Source organism: Lampris incognitus, chromosome 1 (assembly GCF_029633865.1).
Source record: "Lampris incognitus isolate fLamInc1 chromosome 1, fLamInc1.hap2, whole genome shotgun sequence".
Taxonomy (NCBI): Eukaryota; Metazoa; Chordata; class Actinopteri; order Lampriformes; family Lampridae; genus Lampris; species Lampris incognitus.
The window spans coordinates 115,259,316-115,285,633 of NC_079211.1; positions in this window are offsets into that span (position 1 = coordinate 115,259,316).

A 26,318-nucleotide genomic window follows, 5' to 3' on the forward strand; every position below is an offset into this window, starting at 1 on the left:
GGACCTGGTGAATGCAATATGGACAGGTATGGACCTAGTGAATGTGATATGGACAGGTACGGTATGGACCTGGTGAATGTGATATGGACAGTTATGGACCTATTGAATGTAATATGGACAGGTATGGACGTGGTGAATGTGAAATGGACAGGTATGGACCTAGTGAATGTGATATGGACAGGTACATACATGGTGAATGCGATATGGACTGGTATGGACCTGGTGAATGTGAGATGGACAAGTATGGACCTAGTGAATGTAATATGCACAGGTATGGACCTAGTTAATATGACAAGGACAGGTATAGACCTAGTGAATGTAATATGGACAGGTATGGACCTGGTGAATGTGATATGGGCAGGTATGGACCTAGTGAATGCGATATGGACAGGTGTGGACCTAGTGAATTTGATATGGGCAGGTGTGGACCTGGTGAATGTGATATGGACAGGTATGGTATGGACCTGGTGAACGTGATATGGACAGGTATGGACCTGGTGAATGTGATATGGACAGGTATGGTATGGACCTGGTGAACGTGATATGGACAGGTATGGACCTGGTGAATGTGATATGGACAGGTATGGTATGGACCTGGTGAATGTGATATGGACAGGTATGGACCTGGTGAATGTGATATGGACAGTTATGGACCTATTGAATGTAATATGGACAGGTATGGACGTGGTGAATGTGAAATGGACAGGTATGGACCTAGTGAATGTGATATGGACAGGTACATACATGGTGAATGCGATATGGACTGGTATGGACCTGGTGAATGTGAGATGGACAAGTATGGACCTAGTGAATGTAATATGCACAGGTATGGACCTAGTTAATATGACAAGGACAGGTATAGACCTAGTGAATGTAATATGGACAGGTATGGACCTGGTGAATGTGATATGGGCAGGTATGGACCTAGTGAATGCGATATGGACAGGTGTGGACCTAGTGAATTTGATATGGGCAGGTGTGGACCTGGTGAATGTGATATGGACAGGTATGGTATGGACCTGGTGAACGTGATATGGACAGGTATGGACCTGGTGAATGTGATATGGACAGGTATGGTATGGACCTGGTGAACGTGATATGGACAGGTATGGACCTGGTGAATGTGATATGGACAGGTATGGTATGGACCTGGTGAATGTGATATGGACAGGTATGGACCTGGTGAATGTGATATGGACAAGTATGGCCCTAGTGAATGTAATATGGACAGGTGTGGACCTGGTGAATGTGATATGGACAGGTATGGACCTAGTGAATGTAATATGGACAGGTACATACCTGGTGAATGTGATATGGACAGGTATGGACCTAGTGAATTTGATATGGGCAGGTATATACCTGGTGAATGTGACATGGACAGGTATGGACCTAGTGAATGTGATATGGACAGGTACATACCCGGTGAATGTGATATGGACAGGTATGGACCTGGTGAATGTGATATGGACAAGTATGGACCTAGTGAATGTAATATGCACAGGTATGGACCTAGTGAATTTGACATGGACAGGTATAGACCTAGTGAATGTGATATGGACAGGTATGGACCTGGTGAATGTGATATGGACAAGTATGGACCTAGTGAATGTAATATGCACAGGTATGGACCTAGTGAATTTGACATGGACAGGTATAGACCTAGTGAATGTAATATGGACAGGTATGGACCTAGTGAATGTAATATGGACAGGTATGGACGTGGTGAATGTGATATGGAGAAGTGTGGACCTAGTGAATGTAATATGGACAGGTATGGACCTGGTGAATGTGATATGGACAGGTATGGACCTAGTGAATGTGATATGGGCAGGTATGGACCTGGTGAATGTGATATGGACAGGTATGGTATGGACCTGTTGAACGTGATATGGACAGGTATGGACCTGGTGAATGTGATATGGACAGGTATGGTATGGACCTGGTGAATGCAATATGGACAGGTATGGACCTAGTGAATGTGATATGGACAGGTACGGTATGGACCTGGTGAATGTGATATGGACAGTTATGGACCTATTGAATGTAATATGGACAGGTATGGACCTAGTGAATGTGATATGGGCAGGTATGGACGTAGTGAATGTAATATAGGCAGGTATGGACCTGGTGAATGTGATATGGACAGGTATGGACCTATTGAATGTAATATGGACAGGTATGGACGTGGTGAATGCGATATGGACTGGTATGGACCTGGTGAATGTGAGATGGACAAGTATGGTATGGACCTGGTGAATGCAATATGGACAGGTATGGACCTAGTGAATGTGATATGGACAGGTACGGTATGGACCTGGTGAATGTGATATGGACAGTTATGGACCTATTGAATGTAATATGGACAGGTATGGACCTAGTGAATGTGATATGGGCAGGTATGGACGTAGTGAATGTAATATAGGCAGGTATGGACCTGGTGAATGTGATATGGACAGGTATGGACCTAGTGAGTGTGATATGGGCAGGTATGGACCTGGTGAATGTGATATGGACAGGTATGGTATGGACCCGTTGAATGTGATATGGGCAGGTATGGACCTAGTGAATGTGATATGGACAGGTATGGTATGGACCTGGTGAATGCAATATGGACAGGTATGGACCTAGTGAATGTGATATGGACAGGTACGGTATGGACCTGGTGAATGTGATATGGACAGTTATGGACCTATTGAATGTAATATGGACAGGTATGGACGTGGTGAATGTGAAATGGACAGGTATGGACCTAGTGAATGTGATATGGACAGGTACATACATGGTGAATGCGATATGGACTGGTATGGACCTGGTGAATGTGAGATGGACAAGTATGGACCTAGTGAATGTAATATGCACAGGTATGGACCTAGTTAATATGACAAGGACAGGTATAGACCTAGTGAATGTAATATGGACAGGTATGGACCTGGTGAATGTGATATGGGCAGGTATGGACCTAGTGAATGCGATATGGACAGGTGTGGACCTAGTGAATTTGATATGGGCAGGTGTGGACCTGGTGAATGTGATATGGACAGGTATGGTATGGACCTGGTGAACGTGATATGGACAGGTATGGACCTGGTGAATGTGATATGGACAGGTATGGTATGGACCTGGTGAACGTGATATGGACAGGTATGGACCTGGTGAATGTGATATGGACAGGTATGGTATGGACCTGGTGAATGTGATATGGACAGGTATGGACCTGGTGAATGTGATATGGACAAGTATGGACCTAGTGAATGTAATATGGACAGGTGTGGACCTGGTGAATGTGATATGGACAGGTATGGACCTAGTGAATGTAATATGGACAGGTACATACCTGGTGAATGTGATATGGACAGGTATGGACCTAGTGAATTTGATATGGGCAGGTATATACCTGGTGAATGTGACATGGACAGGTATGGACCTAGTGAATGTGATATGGACAGGTACATACCCGGTGAATGTGATATGGACAGGTATGGACCTAGTGAATGTGATATGGGCAGGTATGGACGTAGTGAATGTAATATAGACAGGTATGGACCTAGTGAGTGTGATATGGACAGGTATGGACCTAGTGAGTGTGATATGGGCAGGTATGGACCTGGTGAATGTGATATGGACAGGTATGGTATGGACCCGTTGAATGTGATATGGGCAGGTATGGACCTAGTGAATGTGATATGGACAGGTATGGTATGGACCTGGTGAATGCAATATGGACAGGTATGGACCTAGTGAATGTGATATGGACAGGTACGGTATGGACCTGGTGAATGTGATATGGACAGTTATGGACCTATTGAATGTAATATGGACAGGTATGGACGTGGTGAATGTGAAATGGACAGGTATGGACCTAGTGAATGTGATATGGACAGGTACATACATGGTGAATGCGATATGGACTGGTATGGACCTGGTGAATGTGAGATGGACAAGTATGGACCTAGTGAATGTAATATGCACAGGTATGGACCTAGTTAATATGACAAGGACAGGTATAGACCTAGTGAATGTAATATGGACAGGTATGGACCTGGTGAATGTGATATGGGCAGGTATGGACCTAGTGAATGCGATATGGACAGGTGTGGACCTAGTGAATTTGATATGGGCAGGTGTGGACCTGGTGAATGTGATATGGACAGGTATGGTATGGACCTGGTGAACGTGATATGGACAGGTATGGACCTGGTGAATGTGATATGGACAGGTATGGTATGGACCTGGTGAACGTGATATGGACAGGTATGGACCTGGTGAATGTGATATGGACAGGTATGGTATGGACCTGGTGAATGTGATATGGACAGGTATGGACCTGGTGAATGTGATATGGACAAGTATGGACCTAGTGAATGTAATATGGACAGGTGTGGACCTGGTGAATGTGATATGGACAGGTATGGACCTAGTGAATGTAATATGGACAGGTACATACCTGGTGAATGTGATATGGACAGGTATGGACCTAGTGAATTTGATATGGGCAGGTATATACCTGGTGAATGTGACATGGACAGGTATGGACCTAGTGAATGTGATATGGACAGGTACATACCCGGTGAATGTGATATGGACAGGTATGGACCTGGTGAATGTGATATGGACAAGTATGGACCTAGTGAATGTAATATGCACAGGTATGGACCTAGTGAATTTGACATGGACAGGTATAGACCTAGTGAATGTGATATGGACAGGTATGGACCTGGTGAATGTGATATGGACAAGTATGGACCTAGTGAATGTAATATGCACAGGTATGGACCTAGTGAATTTGACATGGACAGGTATAGACCTAGTGAATGTAATATGGACAGGTATGGACCTAGTGAATGTAATATGGACAGGTATGGACGTGGTGAATGTGATATGGAGAAGTGTGGACCTAGTGAATGTAATATGGACAGGTATGGACCTGGTGAATGTGATATGGACAGGTATGGTATGGACCTGGTGAATGTGATATGGACAGGTATGGACCTGGTGAATGTGATATGGACAAGTATGGACCTAGTGAATTTGATATGGGCAGGTATATACCTGGTGAATGTGACATGGACATGTATGGACCTAGTGAATGTGATATGGACAGGTACATACCCGGTGAATGTGATATGGACAGGTATGGACCTGGTGAATGTGATATGGACAGGTACGGTATGGACCTGGTGAATGTGATATGGACAAGTATGGACCTAGTGAATGTAATATGCACAGGTATGGACCTAGTGAATTTGACATGGACAGGTATAGACCTAGTGAATGTGATATGGACAGGTATGGACCTGATGAACGTGATATGGACAGGTATGGACCTGGTGAATGTGATATGGACAGGTATGGACCTAGTGAATATGATATGGGCAGGTATGGACCTGGTGAATGTGATATGGACAGGTATGGTATGGACATGGTGAACGTGATATGGACAGGTATGGATCTGGTGAATGTGATATGGACAGGTATGGTATGGACCTGGTGAATGCGATATGGACAGGTATGGATCTGGTGAATGTGATATGGACAGGTACGGTATGGACCTGGTGAACGTGATATGGACAGGTACATACATGGTGAATATGATATGGGCAGGTATGGACCTAGTGAATGTAATATGGACAGGTATGGACGTGGTGAATGTGATATGGAGAAGTGTGGACCTAGTGAATGTAATATGGACAGGTATGGACCTGTTGAATGTGATATGGACAGGTATGGTATGGACCTGGTGAATGTGATATGGACAGGTATGGACCTGGTGAATGTGATATGGACAAGTATGGACCTAGTGAATGTAATATGGACAGGTGTGGACCTGGTGAATGTGATATGGACAGGTATGGACCTAGTGAATGTAATATGGACAGGTACATACCTGGTGAATGTGATATGGACAGTTATGGACCTAGTGGATTTGATATGGGCAGGTATATACCTGGTGAATGTGACATGGACAGGTATGGACCTGGTGAATGTGATATGGACAAGTATGGACCTAGTGAATGTAATATGCACAGGTATGGACCTAGTGAATTTGACATGGACAGGTATAGACCTAGTGAATGTAATATGGACAGGTATGGACCTAGTGAATATAATATGGACAGGTATGGACGTGGTGAATGTGATATGGAGAAGTGTGGACCTAGTGAATGTAATATGGACAGGTATGGACCTGGTGAATGTGATATGGACAGGTATGGTATGGACCTGGTGAATGTGATATGGACAGGTATGGACGTGGTGAATGTGATATGGAGAAGTGTGGACCTAGTGAATGTAATATGGACAGGTATGGACCTGGTGAATGTGATATGGACAGGTATGGTATGGACCTGGTGAATGTGATATGGACAGGTATGGACCTGGTGAATGTGATATGGACAAGTATGGACCTAGTGAATGTAATATGGACAGGTGTGGACCTGGTGAATGTGATATGGACAGCTATGGACCTAGTGAATATAATATGGACAGGTACATACCTGGTGAATGTGATATCGACAGGTATGGACCTAGTGAATTTGATATGGGCAGGTATATACCTGGTGAATGTGACATGGACAGGTATGGACCTAGTGAATGTGATATGGACAGGTACATACCCGGTGAATGTGATATGGACAGGTATGGACCTGGTGAATGTGATATGGACAGGTACGGTATGGACCTGGTGAATGTGATATGGACAGGTATGGACCTGGTGAATGTGATATGGACAAGTATGGACCTAGTGAATGTAATATGGACAGGTGTGGACCTGGTGAATGTGATATGGACAGCTATGGACCTAGTGAATATAATATGGACAGGTACATACCTGGTGAATGTGATATCGACAGGTATGGACCTAGTGAATTTGATATGGGCAGGTATATACCTGGTGAATGTGACATGGACAGGTATGGACCTAGTGAATGTGATATGGACAGGTACATACCCGGTGAATGTGATATGGACAGGTATGGACCTGGTGAATGTGATATGGACAGGTACGGTATGGACCTGGTGAATGTGATATGGACAAGTATGGAGCTAGTGAATGTAATATGCACAGGTATGGACCTAGTGAATTTGACATGGACAGGTATAGACCTAGTGAATGTAATATGGACAGGTATGGACCTGGTGAATGTGATATGGGCAGGTATGGACCTGGTGAATGTGATATGGACAGGTATGGACCTAGTGAATATGATATGGGCAGGTATGGACCTGGTGAATGTGATATGGACAAGTATGGTATGGACCTGGTGAATGTGATATGGACAGGTATGGACCTGGTGAATGTGATATGGACAAGTATGGACCTAGTGAATGTAATATGGACAGGTGTGGACCTGGTGAATGTGATATGGACAGGTATGGACCTAGTGAATGTAATATGGACAGGTACATACCTGGTGAATGTGATATGGACAGGTATGGACCTAGTGAATTTGATATGGGCAGGTATATACCTGGTGAATGTGACATGGACAGGTATGGACCTGGTGAATGTGATATGGACAAGTATGGACCTAGTGAATGTAATATGCACAGGTATGGACCTAGTGAATTTGACATGGACAGGTATAGACCTAGTGAATGTAATATGGACAGGTATGGACCTAGTGAATATAATATGGACAGGTATGGACGTGGTGAATGTGATATGGAGAAGTGTGGACCTAGTGAATGTAATATGGACAGGTATGGACCTGGTGAATGTGATATGGACAGGTATGGTATGGACCTGGTGAATGTGATATGGACAGGTATGGACGTGGTGAATGTGATATGGAGAAGTGTGGACCTAGTGAATGTAATATGGACAGGTATGGACCTGGTGAATGTGATATGGACAGGTATGGTATGGACCTGGTGAATGTGATATGGACAGGTATGGACCTGGTGAATGTGATATGGACAAGTATGGACCTAGTGAATGTAATATGGACAGGTGTGGACCTGGTGAATGTGATATGGACAGCTATGGACCTAGTGAATTTGATATGGGCAGGTATATACCTGGTGAATGTGACATGGACAGGTATGGACCTAGTGAATGTGATATGGACAGGTACATACCCGGTGAATGTGATATGGACAGGTATGGACCTGGTGAATGTGATATGGACAGGTACGGTATGGACCTGGTGAATGTGATATGGACAAGTATGGACCTAGTGAATGTAATATGCACAGGTATGGACCTAGTGAATTTGACATGGACAGGTATAGACCTAGTGAATGTAATATGGACAGGTATGGACCTGGTGAATGTGATATGGGCAGGTATGGACCTGGTGAATGTGATATGGACAGGTATGGACCTAGTGAATATGATATGGGCAGGTATGGACCTGGTGAATGTGATATGGACAGGTATGGTATGGACCTGGTGAACGTGATAAGGACAGGTATGGATCTGGTGAATGTGATATGGACAGGTATGGTATGGACCTGGTGAATGCGATATGGAGAGGTATGGACCTAGTGAATGTGATATGGACAGGTACGGTATGGACCTGATGAACGTGATATGGACAGGTATGGACCTGGTGAATGTGATATGGACAGGTATGGACCTAGTGAATGTGATATGTACAGGTATGGACCTGGTGAATGTAATATGGACAGGTATGGACCTAGAGAATGTGATATGGACAGGTACATACCAGGTGAATGTGATATGGACAGGTATGGACCTGGTGAATGTGATATGGACAAGTATGGACCTAGTGAATGTAATATGGACAGGTATGGACCTGGTGAATGTGATATGGACAGGTATGGACCTAGTGAATGTGTTATGGACAGGTACATACCTGGTGAATGTGATATGGACAGGTATGGACCTAGTGAATTTGATATGGGCAGGTATATACCTGGTGAATGTGACATGGACAGGTAGGGTATGGACCTAGTGAATGTAATATGGGCAGGTTTGGACCTGGTGAATGTGATATGGACAGGTATGGACCTAGTGAATGTGATATGGGCAGGTATTGACCTAGTGAATGTAATATGGGCAGGTATGGACCTAGTGAATGTGATATGGACAGGTACGGTATGGACCTGGTGAATGTGATATGGACAGTTATGGACCTATTGAATGTAATATGGACAGGTATGGACGTGGTGAATGTGATATGGACAGGTATGAACCTAGTGAATGTGATATGGACAGGTACATACATGGTGAATGTGATATCGGCAGGTATGGACCTAGTGAATGTGAAATGGGCAGGTATGGACCTATTGAACGTAATATGGACAGGTACGGACGTGGTGAATGTGATATGGGCAGGTAGGGACCTAGTGAATGTAATATGGACAGGTATGTACCTAGTGAATTTGATATGGTCAGGTACGGTATGGACCTGGTGAACGTGATATGGACAGGTATGGACCTAGTGAATGTGATATCGACAGGTACATACCTGGTGAATGTGATATGGACAGGTATGGACCTAGTGAATTTGATATGGGCAGGTATATACCTGGTGAATGTGATATGGACAGGTATGGACCTAGTGAATGTGATATGGACAGGTACATACCCGGTGAATGTGATATGGGCAGGTATGGACCTAGTGAATGTGATATGGGCAGGTATGGTATGGACCTAGTGAATGTAATATGGGCAGGTATGGACCTGGTGAATGTGATATGGACAGGTATGGACGTAGTGAATGTAATATAGGCAGGTATGGACCTGGTGAATGTGATATGGACAGGTATGGACCTAGTGAGTGTGATATGGGCAGGTATGGACCTGGTGAATGTGATATGGACAGGTATGGTATGGACCCGTTGAATGTGATATGGGCAGGTATGGACCTAGTGAATGTGATATGGGCAGGTATGGACCTGGTGAATGTGATATGGACAGGTATGGTATGGACCTGGTGAACGTGATATGGACAGGTATGGACCTGGTGAATGTGATATGGACAGGTATGGTATGGACCTGGTGAATGCAATATGGACAGGTATGGACCTAGTGAATGTGATATGGACAGGTACGGTATGGACCTGGTGAATGTGATATGGACAGTTATGTACCTATTGAATGTAATATGGACAGGTATGGACGTGGTGAATGTGAAATGGACAGGTATGGACCTAGTGAATGTGATATGGACAGGTACATACATGGTGAATGCGATATGGACAGGTATGGACCTGGTGAATGTGAGATGGACAAGTATGGACCTAGTGAATGTAATATGCACAGGTATGGACCTAGTTAATATGACAAGGACAGGTATAGACCTAGTGAATGTAATATGGACAGGTATGGACCTGGTGAATGTGATATGGGCAGGTATGGACCTAGTGAATGCGATATGGGCAGGTATGGACCAGGTGAATGTGATATGGACAGGTGTGGACCTAGTGAATTTGATATGGGCAGGTGTGGACCTGGTGAATGTGATGTGGACAGGTATGGTATGGACCTGGTGAACGTGATATGGACAGGTATGGACCTGGTGAATGTGATATGGACAGGTATGGTATGGACCTGGTGAATGTGATATGGACAGGTATGGACCTGGTGAATGTGATATGGACAAGTATGGACCTAGTGAATGTAATATGGACAGGTGTGGACCTGGTGAATGTGATATGGACAGGTATGGACCTAGTGAATGTAATATGGACAGGTACATACCTGGTGAATGTGATATGGACAGGTATGGACCTAGTGAATTTGATATGGGCAGGTATATACCTGGTGAATTTGACATGGACAGGTATGGACCTAGTGAATGTGATATGGACAGGTACATACCCGGTGAATGTGATATGGACAGGTATGGACCTGGTGAATGTGATATGGACAAGTATGGACCTAGTGAATGTAATATGCACAGGTATGGACCTAGTGAATTTGACATGGACAGGTATGGACCTGGTGAATGTGATATGGACAGGTATGGACCTAGTGAATGTAATATGGACAGGTATGGACCTGGTGAATGTGATATGGACAGGTATGGACCTGGTGAATGTGATATGGACAGGTATGGACCTAGTGAATGTGATATGTACAGGTATGGACCTGGTGAATGTGATATGGACAGGTATGGACCTAGAGAATGTGATATGGACAGGTATGGACCTGGTGAATGTGATATGGACAAGTATGGACCTAGTGAATGTAATATGGACAGGTATGGACCTGGTGAATGTGATATGGACAGGTTTGGACCTAGTGAATGTGTTATGGACAGGTACATACCTGGTGAATGTGATATGGACAGGTATGGACCTAGTGAATTTGATATGGGCAGGTATATACCTGGTGAATATGACATGGACAGGTAGGGTATGGACCTAGTGAATGTAATATGGGCAGGTTTGGACCTGGTGAATGTGATATGGACAGGTATGGACCTAGTGAATGTGATATGGGCAGGTATTGACCTAGTGAATGTAATATGGGCAGGTATGGACCTAGTGAATGTGATATGGACAGGTACGGTATGGACCTGGTGAATGTGATATGGACAGTTATGGACCTATTGAATGTAATATGGACAGGTATGGACGTGGTGAATGTGATATGGACAGGTATGGACCTAGTGAATGTGATATGGACAGGTACATACATGGTGAATGTGATATCGGCAGGTATGGACCTAGTGAATGTGAAATGGGCAGGTATGGACCTATTGAACGTAATATGGACAGGTACGGACGTGTTGAATGTGATATGGGCAGGTATGGACCTAGTGAATGTAATATGGACAGGTATGTACCTAGTGAAATTGATATGGGCAGGTACGGTATGGACCTGGTGAACGTGATATGGACAGGTATGGACCTGGTGAATGTGATATGGACAAGTATGGACCTAGTGAATGTAATATGGACAGGTATGGACCTGGTGAATGTGATATGGACAGGTATGGACCTAGTGAATGTGATATCGACAGGTACATACCTGGTGAATGTGATATGGACAGGTATGGACCTAGTGAATTTGATATGGGCAGGTATATACCTGGTGAATGTGATATGGACAGGTATGGACCTAGTGAATGTGATATGGACAGGTACATACCCGGTGAATGTGATATGGGCAGGTATGGACCTAGTGAATGTGATATGGGCAGGTATGGTATGGACCTAGTGAATGTAATATGGGCAGGTATGGACCTGGTGAATGTGATATGGACAGGTATCGACCTAGTGAATGTGATATGGGCAGGTATGGACGTAGTGAATGTAATATAGGCAGGTATGGACCTGGTGAATGTGATATGGACAGGTATGGACCTAGTGAGTGTGATATGGGCAGGTATGGACCTGGTGAATGTGATATGGACAGGTATGGTATGGACCCGTTGAATGTGATATGGGCAGGTATGGACCTAGTGAATGTCATATGGGCAGGTATGGACCTGGTGAATGTGATATGGACAGGTATGGTATGGACCTGGTGAACGTGATATGGACAGGTATGGACCTGGTGAATGTGATATGGACAGGTATGGTATGGACCTGGTGAATGCAATATGGACAGGTATGGACCTAGTGAATGTGATATGGACAGGTACGGTATGGACCTGGTGAATGTGATATGGACAGTTATGGACCTATTGAATGTAATATGGACAGGTATGGACGTGGTGAATGTGAAATGGACAGGTATGGACCTAGTGAATGTGATATGGACAGGTACATACATGGTGAATGCGATAAGGACAGGTATGGACCTGGTGAATGTGAGATGGACAAGTATGGACCTAGTGAATGTAATATGCACAGGTATGGACCTAGTTAATATGACAAGGACAGGTATAGACCTAGTGAATGTAATATGGACAGGTATGGACCTGGTGAATGTGATATGGGCAGGTATGGACCTAGTGAATGCGATATGGGCAGGTATGGACCTGGTGAATGTGATATGGACAGGTGTGGACCTAGTGAATTTGATATGGGCAGGTGTGGACCTGGTGAATGTGATATGGACAGGTATGGTATGGACCTGGTGAACGTGATATGGACAGGTATGGACCTGGTGAATGTGATATGGACAGGTATGGTATGGACCTGGTGAATGTGATATGGACAGGTATGGACCTGGTGAATGTGATATGGACAAGTATGGACCTAGTGAATGTAATATGGACAGGTGTGGACCTGGTGAATGTGATATGGACAGGTATGGACCTAGTGAATGTAATATGGACAGGTACATACCTGGTGAATGTGATATGGACAGGTATGGACCTAGTGAATTTGATATGGGCAGGTATGTACCTGGTGAATGTGACATGGACAGGTATGGACCTAGTGAATGTGATATGGACAGGTACATACCCGGTGAATGTGATATGGACAGGTATGGACCTGGTGAATGTGATATGGACAAGTATGGACCTAGTGAATGTAATATGCACAAGTATGGACCTAGTGAATTTGACATGGACAGGTATAGACCTAGTGAATGTAATATGGACAGGTATGGACCTAGTGAATGTAATATGGACAGGTATGGACGTGGTGAATGTGATATGGAGAAGTGTGGACCTAGTGAATGTAATATGGACAGGTATGGACCTGGTGAATGTGATATGGACAGGTATGGTATGGACCTGGTGAATGTGATATGGACAGGTATGGACGTGGTGAATGTGATATGGAGAAGTGTGGACCTAGTGAATGTAATATGGACAGGTATGGACCTGGTGAATGTGATATGGACAGGTATGGTATGGACCTGGTGAATGTGATATGGACAGGTATGGACCTGGTGAATGTGATATGGACAAGTATGGACCTAGTGAATGTAATATGGACAGGTGTGGACCTGGTGAATGTGATATGGACAGCTATGGACCTAGTGAATGTAATATGGACAGGTACATACCTGGTGAATGTGATATCGACAGGTATGGACCTAGTGAATTTGATATGGGCAGGTATATACCTGGTGAATGTGACATGGACAGGTATGGACCTAGTGAATGTGATATGGACAGGTACATACCCGGTGAATGTGATATGGACAGGTATGGACCTGGTGAATGTGATATGGACAGGTACGGTATGGACCTGGTGAATGTGATATGGACAAGTATGGACCTAGTGAATGTAATATGCACAGGTATGGACCTAGTGAATTTGACATGGACAGGTATAGACCTAGTGAATGTATTATGGACAGGTATGGACCTGGTGAATGTGATATGGGCAGGTATGGACCTGGTGAATGTGATATGGACAGGTATGGACCTAGTGAATATGATATGGGCAGGTATGGACCTGGTGAATGTGATATGGACAGGTATGGTATGGACCTGGTGAACGTGATAAGGACAGGTATGGATCTGGTGAATGTGATATGGACATGTATGGTATGGACCTGGTGAATGCGATATGGAGAGGTATGGACCTAGTGAATGTGATATGGACAGGTACGGTATGGACCTGATGAACGTGATATGGACAGGTATGGACCTGGTGAATGTGATATGGACAGGTATGGACCTAGTGAATGTGATATGTACAGGTATGGACCTGGTGAATGTGATATGGACAGGTATGGACCTAGAGAATGTGATATGGACAGGTACATACCAGGTGAATGTGATATGGACAGGTATGGACCTGGTGAATGTGATATGGACAAGTATGGACCTAGTGAATGTAATATGGACGGGTATGGACCTGGTGAATGTGATATGGACAGGTATGGACCTAGTGAATGTGTTATGGACAGGTACATACCTGGTGAATGTGATATGGACAGGTATGGACCTAGTGAATTTGATATGGGCAGGTATATACCTGGTGAATGTGATATAGACAGGTATGGACCTAGTGAATGTGATATGGGCAGGTATTGACCTAGTGAATGTAATATGGGCAGGTATGGACCTAGTGAATGTGATATGGACAGGTACGGTATGGACCTGGTGAATGTGATATGGACAGTTATGGACCTATTGAATGTAATATGTACAGGTATGGACGTGGTGAATGTGATATGGACAGGTATGGACCTAGTGAATGTGATATGGACAGGTACATACATGGTGAATGTGATATCGGCAGGTATGGACCTAGTGAATGTGAAATGGGCAGGTATGGACCTATTGAACGTAATATGGACAGGTACGGACGTGGTGAATGTGATATGGGCAGGTATGGACCTAGTGAATGTAATATGGACAGGTATGTACCTAGTGAATTTGATATGGGCAGGTACGGTATGGACCTGGTGAACGTGATATGGACAGGTATGGACCTGGTGAATGTGATATGGACAAGTATGGACCTAGTGAATGTAATATGGACAGGTATGGACCTGGTGAATGTGATATGGACAGGTATGGACCTAGTGAATATGATATCGACAGGTACATACCTGGTGAATGTGATATGGACAGGTATGGACCTAGTGAATTTGATATGGGCAGGTATATACCTGGTGAATGTGATATGGACAGGTATGGACCTAGTGAATGTGATATGGACAGGTACATACCCGGTGAATGTGATATGGGCAGGTATGGACCTAGTGAATGTGATATGGGCAGGTATGGTATGGACCTAATGAATGTAATATGGGCAGGTATGGACCTGGTGAATGTGATATGGACAGGTATGGACCTAGTGAATGTGATATGGGCAGGTATGGACGTAGTGAATGTAATATAGGCAGGTATGGACCTGGTGAATGTGATATGGACAGGTATGGACCTAGTGAGTGTGATATGGGCAGGTATGGACCTGGTGAATGTGATATGGACAGGTATGGTATGGACCCGTTGAATGTGATATGGGCAGGTATGGACCTAGTGAATGTGATATGGGCAGGTATGGACCTGGTGAATGTGATATGGACAGGTATGGTATGGACCTGGTGAACGTGATATGGACAGGTATGGACCTGGTGAATGTGATATGGACAGGTATGGTATGGACCTGGTGAATGTGATATGGGCAGGTATGGACCTAGTGAATGTGATATGGGCAGGTATGGACCTGGTGAATGTGATATGGACAGGTATGGTATGGACCTGGTGAATGTGATATGGACAGGTATGGTATGGACCCGTTGAATGTGATATGGACAGTTATGGACCTAGTGAGTGTGATATGGGCAGGTATGGACCTGGTGAATGTGATATGGACAGGTACGGTATGGACCTGGTGAATGTGATATGGACAGTTATGGACCTATTGAATGTAATATGGACAGGTATGGACGTGGTGAATGTGAAATGGACAGTTATGGACCTAGTGAATGTGATATGGACAGGTACATACATGGTGAATGCGATATGGACAGGTATGGACCTGGTGAATGTGAGATGGACAAGTATGGACCTAGTGAATGTAATATGCACAGGTATGGACCTAGTTAATATGACAAGGACAGGTATAGACCTAGTGAATGTAATATGGACAGGTATGGACCTGGTGAATGTGATATGGGCAGGTGTGGACCTAGTGAATGCGATATGGGCAGGTATGGACCTGGTGAATGTGATATGGACAGGTGTGGACCTAGTGAATTTGATATGGGCAGGTGTGGACCTGGTGAATGTGATATGGACAGGTATGGTATGGACCTGGTGAACGTGATATGGACAGGTATGGACCTGGTGAATGTGATATGGACAGGTATGGTATGGACCTGGTGAATGTGATATGGACAGGTATGGACCTGGTGAATGTGATATGGACAAGTATGGACCTAGTGAATGTAATATGGACAGGTGTGGACCTGGTGAATGTGATATGGACAGGTATGGACCTAGTGAATGTAATATGGACAGGTATATACCTGGTGAATGTGACATGGACAGGTATGGACCTAGTGAATGTAATATGGGCAGGTATGGACCTAGTGAATTTGATATGGACAGGTACGGTATGGACCTGGTGAATGTGATATGGACAGTTATGGACCTATTGAATGTAATATGGACAGGTATGGACGTGGTGAATGTGATATGGACAGGTATGGACCTAGTGAATGTGATATGGACAGGTACATACATGGTGAATGTGATATCGGCAGGTATGGACCTAGTGAATGTGAAATGGGCAGGTATGGACCTATTGAACGTAATATGGACAGGTACGGACGTGGTGAATGTGATATGGGCAGGTATGGACCTAGTGAATGTAATATGGACAGGTATGTACCTAGTGAATTTGATATGGGCAGGTACGGTATGGACCTGGTGAACGTGATATGGACAGGTATGGACCTGGTGAATGTGATATGGACAAGTATGGACCTAGTGAATGTAATATGGACAGGTATGGACCTGGTGAATGTGATATGGACAGGTATGGACCTAGTGAATATGATATCGACAGGTACATACCTGGTGAATGTGATATGGACAGGTATGGACCTAGTGAATTTGATATGGGCAGGTATATACCTGGTGAATGTGATATGGACAGGTATGGACCTAGTGAATGTGATATGGACAGGTACATACCCGGTGAATGTGATATGGGCAGGTATGGACCTAGTGAATGTGATATGGGCAGGTATGGTATGGACCTAATGAATGTAATATGGGCAGGTATGGACCTGGTGAATGTGATATGGACAGGTATGGACCTAGTGAATGTGATATGGGCAGGTATGGACGTAGTGAATGTAATATAGGCAGGTATGGACCTGGTGAATGTGATATGGACAGGTATGGACCTAGTGAGTGTGATATGGGCAGGTATGGACCTGGTGAATGTGATATGGACAGGTATGGTATGGACCCGTTGAATGTGATATGGGCAGGTATGGACCTAGTGAATGTGATATGGGCAGGTATGGACCTGGTGAATGTGATATGGACAGTTATGGACCTAGTGAATGTGATATGGACAGGTACATACATGGTGAATGCGATATGGACAGGTATGGACCTGGTGAATGTGAGATGGACAAGTATGGACCTAGTGAATGTAATATGCACAGGTATGGACCTAGTTAATATGACAAGGACAGGTATAGACCTAGTGAATGTAATATGGACAGGTATGGACCTGGTGAATGTGATATGGGCAGGTGTGGACCTAGTGAATGCGATATGGGCAGGTATGGACCTGGTGAATGTGATATGGACAGGTGTGGACCTAGTGAATTTGATATGGGCAGGTGTGGACCTGGTGAATGTGATATGGACAGGTATGGTATGGACCTGGTGAACGTGATATGGACAGGTATGGACCTGGTGAATGTGATATGGACAGGTATGGTATGGACCTGGTGAATGTGATATGGACAGGTATGGACCTGGTGAATGTGATATGGACAAGTATGGACCTAGTGAATGTAATATGGACAGGTGTGGACCTGGTGAATGTGATATGGACAGGTATGGACCTAGTGAATGTAATATGGACAGGTACATACCTGGTGAATGTGATATGGACAGGTATGGACCTAGTGAATTTGATATGGGCAGGTATATACCTGGTGAATGTGACATGGACAGGTATGGACCTAGTGAATGTAATATGGGCAGGTATGGACCTAGTGAATGTGATATGGACAGGTACGGTATGGACCTGGTGAATGTGATATGGACAGTTATGGACCTATTGAATGTAATATGGACAGGTATGGACGTGGTGAATGTGATATGGACAGGTATGGACCTAGTGAATGTGATATGGACAGGTACATACATGGTGAATGTGATATCGGCAGGTATGGACCTAGTGAATGTGAAATGGGCAGGTATGGACCTATTGAACGTAATATGGACAGGTACGGACGTGGTGAATGTGATATGGGCAGGTATGGACCTAGTGAATTTGATATGGGCAGGTACGGTATGGACCTGGTGAACGTGATATGGACAGGTATGGACCTGGTGAATGTGATATGGACAAGTATGGACCTAGTGAATGTAATATGGACAGGTATGGACCTGGTGAATGTGATATGGACAGGTATGGACCTAGTGAATATGATATCGACAGGTACATACCTGGTGAATGTGATATGGACAGGTATGGACCTAGTGAATTTGATATGGGCAGGTATATACCTGGTGAATGTGATATGGACAGGTATGGACCTAGTGAATGTGATATGGACAGGTACATACCCGGTGAATGTGATATGGGCAGGTATGGACCTAGTGAATGTGATATGGGCAGGTATGGTATGGACCTAATGAATGTAATATGGGCAGGTATGGACCTGGTGAATGTGATATGGACAGGTATGGACCTAGTGAATGTGATATGGGCAGGTATGGACGTAGTGAATGTAATATAGGCAGGTATGGACCTGGTGAATGTGATATGGACAGGTATGGACCTAGTGAGTGTGATATGGGCAGGTATGGACCTGGTGAATGTGATATGGACAGGTATGGTATGGACCCGTTGAATGTGATATGGGCAGGTATGGACCTAGTGAATGTGATATGGGCAGGTATGGACCTGGTGAATGTGATATGGACAGGTATGGTATGGACCTGGTGAACGTGATATGGACAGGTATGGACCTGGTGAATGTGATATGGACAGGTATGGTATGGACCTGGTGAATGTGATATGGGCAGGTATGGACCTAGTGAATGTGATATGGGCAGGTATGGACCTGGTGAATGTGATATGGACAGGTATGGTATGGACCTGGTGAATGTGATATGGACAGGTATGGTATGGACCCGTTGAATGTGATATGGACAGTTATGGACCTAGTGAGTGTGATATGGGCAGGTATGGACCTGGTGAATGTGATATGGACAGGTACGGTATGGACCTGGTGAATGTGATATGGACAGTTATGGACCTATTGAATGTAATATGGACAGGTATGGACGTGGTGAATGTGAAATGGACAGTTATGGACCTAGTGAATGTGATATGGACAGGTACATACATGGTGAATGCGATATGGACAGGTATGGACCTGGTGAATGTGAGATGGACAAGTATGGACCTAGTGAATGTAATATGCACAGGTATGGACCTAGTTAATATGACAAGGACAGGTATAGACCTAGTGAATGTAATATGGACAGGTATGGACCTGGTGAATGTGATATGGGCAGGTGTGGACCTAGTGAATGCGATATGGGCAGGTATGGACCTGGTGAATGTGATATGGACAGGTGTGGACCTAGTGAATTTGATATGGGCAGGTGTGGACCTGGTGAATGTGATATGGACAGGTATGGTATGGACCTGGTGAACGTGATATGGACAGGTATGGACCTGGTGAATGTGATATGGACAGGTATGGTATGGACCTGGTGAATGTGATATGGACAGGTATGGACCTGGTGAATGTGATATGGACAAGTATGGACCTAGTGAATGTAATATGGACAGGTGTGGACCTGGTGAATGTGATATGGACAGGTATGGACCTAGTGAATGTAATATGGACAGGTACATACCTGGTGAATGTGATATGGACAGGTATGGACCTAGTGAATTTGATATGGGCAGGTATATACCTGGTGAATGTGACATGGACAGGTATGGACCTAGTGAATGTGATATGGACAGGTACATACCCGGTGAATGTGATATGGACAGGTATGGACCTGGTGAATGTGATATGTACAAGTATGGACCTAGTGAATGTAATATGCACAGGTATGGACCTAGTGAATTTGACATGGACAGGTATAGACCTAGTGAATGTAATATGGACAGGTATGGACCTAGTGAATATAATATGGACAGGTATGGACGTGGTGAATGTGATATGGAGAAGTGTGGACCTAGTGAATGTAATATGGACAGGTATGGACCTGGTGAATGTGATATGGACAGGTATGGTATGGACCTGGTGAATGTGATATGGACAGGTATGGACGTGGTGAATGTGATATGGAGAAGTGTGGACCTAGTGAATGTAATATGGACAGGTATGGACCTGGTGAATGTGATATGGACAGGTATGGTATGGACCTGGTGAATGTGATATGGACAGGTATGGACCTGGTGAATGTGATATGGACAAGTATGGACCTAGTGAATGTAATATGGACAGGTGTGGACCTGGTGAATGTGATATGGACAGCTATGGACCTAGTGAATGTAATATGGACAGGTACATACCTGGTGAATGTGATATCGACAGGTATGGACCTAGTGAATTTGATATGGGCAGGTATATACCTGGTGAATGTGACATGGACAGGTATGGACCTAGTGAATGTGATATGGACAGGTACATACCCGGTGAATGTGATATGGACAGGTATGGACCTGGTGAATGTGATATGGACAGGTACGGTATGGACCTGGTGAATGTGATATGGACAAGTATGGACCTAGTGAATGTAATATGCACAGGTATGGACCTAGTGAATTTGACATGGACAGGTATGGACCTAGTGAATGTAATATGGACAGGTATGGACCTGGTGAATGTGATATGGGCAGGTATGGACCTGGTGAATGTGATATGGAAAGGTATGGACCTAGTGAATATGATATGGGCAGGTATGGACCTGGTGAATGTGATATGGACAGGTATGGTATGGACCTGGTGAACGTGATAAGGACAGGTATGGATCTGGTGAATGTGATATGGACAGGTATGGTATGGACCTGGTGAATGCGATATGGAGAGGTATGGACCTAGTGAATGTGATATGGACAGGTACGGTATGGACCTGATGAACGTGATATGGACAGGTATGGACCTGGTGAATGTGATATGGACAGGTATGGACCTAGTGAATGTGATATGTACAGGTATGGACCTGGTGAATGTGATATGGACAGGTATGGACCTAGAGAATGTGATATGGACAGGTACATACCAGGTGAATGTGATATGGACAGGTATGGACCTGGTGAATGTGATATGGACAAGTATGGACCTAGTGAATGTAATATGGACAGGTATGGACCTGGTGAATGTGATATGGACAGGTATGGACCTAGTGAATGTGTTATGGACAGGTACATACCTGGTGAATGTGATATGGACAGATATGGACCTAGTGAATTTGATATGGGCAGGTATATACCTGGTGAATGTGATATAGACAGGTATGGACCTAGTGAATGTGATATGGGCAGGTATTGACCTAGTGAATGTAATATGGGCAGGTATGGACCTAGTGAATGTGATATGGACAGGTACGGTATGGACCTGGTGAATGTGATATGGACAGGTATGGACCTAGTGAGTGTGATATGTGCAGGTATGGACCTGGTGAATGTGATATGGACAGGTATGGTATGGACCCGTTGAATGTGATATGGGCAGGTATGGACCTAGTGAATGTGATATGGGCAGGTATGGACCTGGTGAATGTGATATGGACAGGTATGGTATGGACCTGGTGAACGTGATATGGACAGGTATGGACCTGGTGAATGTGATATGGACAGGTATGGTATGGACCTGGTGAATGCAATATGGACAGGTATGGACCTAGTGAATGTGATATGGACAGGTACGGTATGGACCTGGTGAATGTGATATGGACAGTTATGGACCTATTGAATGTAATATGGACAGGTATGGACGTGGTGAATGTGAAATGGACAGGTATGGACCTAGTGAATGTGATATGGACAGGTACATACATGGTGAATGCGATATGGACAGGTATGGACCTGGTGAATGTGAGATGGACAAGTATGGACCTAGTGAATGTAATATGCACAGGTATGGACCTAGTTAATATGACAAGGACAGGTATAGACCTAGTGAATGTAATATGGACAGGTATGGACCTGGTGAATGTGATATGGGCAGGTATGGACCGAGTGAAAGCGATATGGGCAGGTATGGACCTGGTGAATGTGATATGGACAGGTGTGGACCTAGTGAATTTGATATGGGCAGGTGTGGACCTGGTGAATGTGATATGGACAGGTATGGTATGGACCTGGTGAATGTGATATGGACAGGTATGGACCTGGTGAATGTGATATGGACAAGTATGGACCTAGTGAATGTAATATGGACAGGTGTGGACCTGGTGAATGTGATATGGACAGGTATGGACCTAGTGAATGTAATATGGACAGGTACATACCTGGTGAATGTGATATGGACAGGTAGGGACCTAGTGAATTTGATATGGGCAGGTATATACCTGGTGAATGTGACATGGACAGGGATGGACCTAGTGAATGTGATATGGACAGGTACATACCCGGTGAATGTGATATGGACAGGTATGGACCTGGTGAATGTGATATGGACAAGTATGGACCTAGTGAATGTAATATGCACAGGTATGGACCTAGTGAATTTGACATGGACAGGTATAGACCTAGTGAATGTAATATGGACAGGTATGGACCTAGTGAATGTAATATGGACAGGTATGGACGTGGTGAATGTGATATGGAGAAGTGTGGACCTAGTGAATGTAATATGGACAGGTATGGACCTGGTGAATGTGATATGGACAGGTATGGTATGGACCTGGTGAATGTGATATGGACAGGTATGGACGTGGTGAATGTGATATGGAGAAGTGTGGACCTAGTGAATGTAATATGGACAGGTATGGACCTGGTGAATGTGATATGGACAGGTATGGTATGGACCTGGTGAATGTGATATGGACAGGTATGGACCTGGTGAATGTGATATGGACAAGTATGGACCTAGTGAATGTAATATGGACAGGTGTGGACCTGGTGAATGTGATATGGACAGCTATGGACCTAGTGAATGTAATATGGACAGGTACATACCTGGTGAATGTGATATCGACAGGTATGGACCTAGTGAATTTGATATGGGCAGGTATATACCTGGTGAATGTGACATGGATAGGTATGGACCTAGTGAATGTGATATGGACAGGTACATACCCGGTGAATGTGATATGGACAGGTATGGACCTGGTGAATGTGATATGGACAGGTACGGTATGGACCTGGTGAATGTGATATGGACAAGTATGGACCTAGTGAATGTAATATGCACAGGTATGGACCTAGTGAATTTGACATGGACAGGTATAGACCTAGTGAATGTAATATGGACAGGTATGGACCTGGTGAATGTGATATGGGCAGGTATGGACCTGGTGAATGTGATATGGACAGGTATGGACCTAGTGAATATGATATGGGCAGGTATGGACCTGGTGAATGTGATATGGACAGGTATGGTATGGACCTGGTGAACGTGATAAGGACAGGTATGGATCTGGTGAATGTGATATGGACAGGTATGGTATGGACCTGGTGAATGCGATATGGAGAGGTATGGACCTAGTGAATGTGATATGGACAGGTACGGTATGGACCTGATGAACGTGATATGGACAGGTATGGACCTGGTGAATGTGATATGGACAGGTATGGACCTAGTGAATGTGATATGTACAGGTATGGACCTGGTGAATGTGATATGGACAGGTATGGACCTAGAGAATGTGATATGGACAGGTACATACCAGGTGAATGTGATATGGACAGGTATGGACCTGGTGAATGTGATATGGACAAGTATGGACCTAGTGAATGTAATATGGACAGGTATGGACCTGGTGAATGTGATTTGGACAGGTATGGACCTAGTGAATGTGTTATGGACAGGTACATACCTGGTGAATGTGATATGGACAGATATGGACCTAGTGAATTTGATATGGGCAGGTATATACCTGGTGAATGTGATATAGACAGGTATGGACCTAGTGAATGTGATATGGGCAGGTATTGACCTAGTGAATGTAATATGGGCAGGTATGGACCTAGTGAATGTGATATGGACATGTACGGTATGGACCTGGTGAATGTGATATGGACAGGTATGGACCTAGTGAGTGTGATATGTGCAGGTATGGACCTGGTGAATGTGATATGGACAGGTATGGTATGGACCCGTTGAATGTGATATGGGCAGGTATGGACCTAGTGAATGTGATATGGGCAGGTATGGACCTGGTGAATGTGATATGGACAGGTATGGTATGGACCTGGTGAACGTGATATGGACAGGTATGGACCTGGTGAATGTGATATGGACAGGTATGGTATGGACCTGGTGAATGCAATATGGACAGGTATGGACCTAGTGAATGTGATATGGACAGGTACGGTATGGACCTGGTGAATGTGAAATGGACAGGTATGGACCTAGTGAATGTGATATGGACAGGTACATACATGGTGAATGCGATATGGACAGGTATGGACCTGGTGAATGTGAGATGGACAAGTATGGACCTAGTGAATGTAATATGCACAGGTATGGACCTGGTGAATGTGATATGGGCAGGTATGGACCGAGTGAAAGCGATATGGGCAGGTATGGCCCTGGTGAATGTGATATGGACAGGTGTGGACCTAGTGAATTTGATATGGGCAGGTGTGGACCTGGTGAATGTGATATGGACAGGTATGGTATGGACCTGGTGAACGTGATATGGACAGGTATGGACCTGGTGAATGTGATATGGACAGGTATGGTATGGACCTGGTGAATGCGATATGGACAGGTATAGACCTAGTGAATGTGATATGGACAGGTACGGTATGGACCTGGTGAATGTGATATGGACAGGTATGGACCTAGTGAATGTAATATGGACAGGTATGGACATGGTGAATGTGATATGGAGAAGTGTGGACCTAGTGAATGTAATATGGACAGGTATGGACCTAGTGAATGTGATATGGGCAGGTATGGTATGGACCTAGTGAATTTGATATGGGCAGGTATGGACCTGGTGAATGTGATATGGGCAGGTATGGACCTAGTGAATGTAATATGGGCAGGTATGGACCTGGTGAATGTGATATGGACAGGTATGGACCTAGTGAGTGTGATATGGGCAGGTATGGACCTGGTGAATATGATATGGACAGGTATGGTATGGACCTGGTAAATGCGATATGGACAGGTATGGACCTTGTGAATGTGATATGGACTGGTACGGTATGGACCTGGTGAATGTGATATGGACAGTTATGGACCTATTGAATGTATTATGGACAGGTATGGACGTGGTGAATGTGATATGGACAGCTATGGACCTAGTGAATGTGACATGGACAGGTACATACATGGTGAATGTGATATCGGCAGGTATGGACCTAGTGAATGTGATATGGACAGGTATGGACCTACTGAATTTGATATGGGCAGGTATATACCTGGTGAATGTGACATGGACAGGGATGGACCTAGTGAATGTGATATGGACAGGTACATACCCGGTGAATGTGATATGGACAGGTATGGACCTGGTGAATGTGATATGGACAAGTATGGACCTAGTGAATGTAATATGCACAGGTATGGACCTAGTGAATTTGACATGGACAGGTATAGACCTAGTGAATGTAATATGGACAGGTATGGACCTAGTGAATGTAAT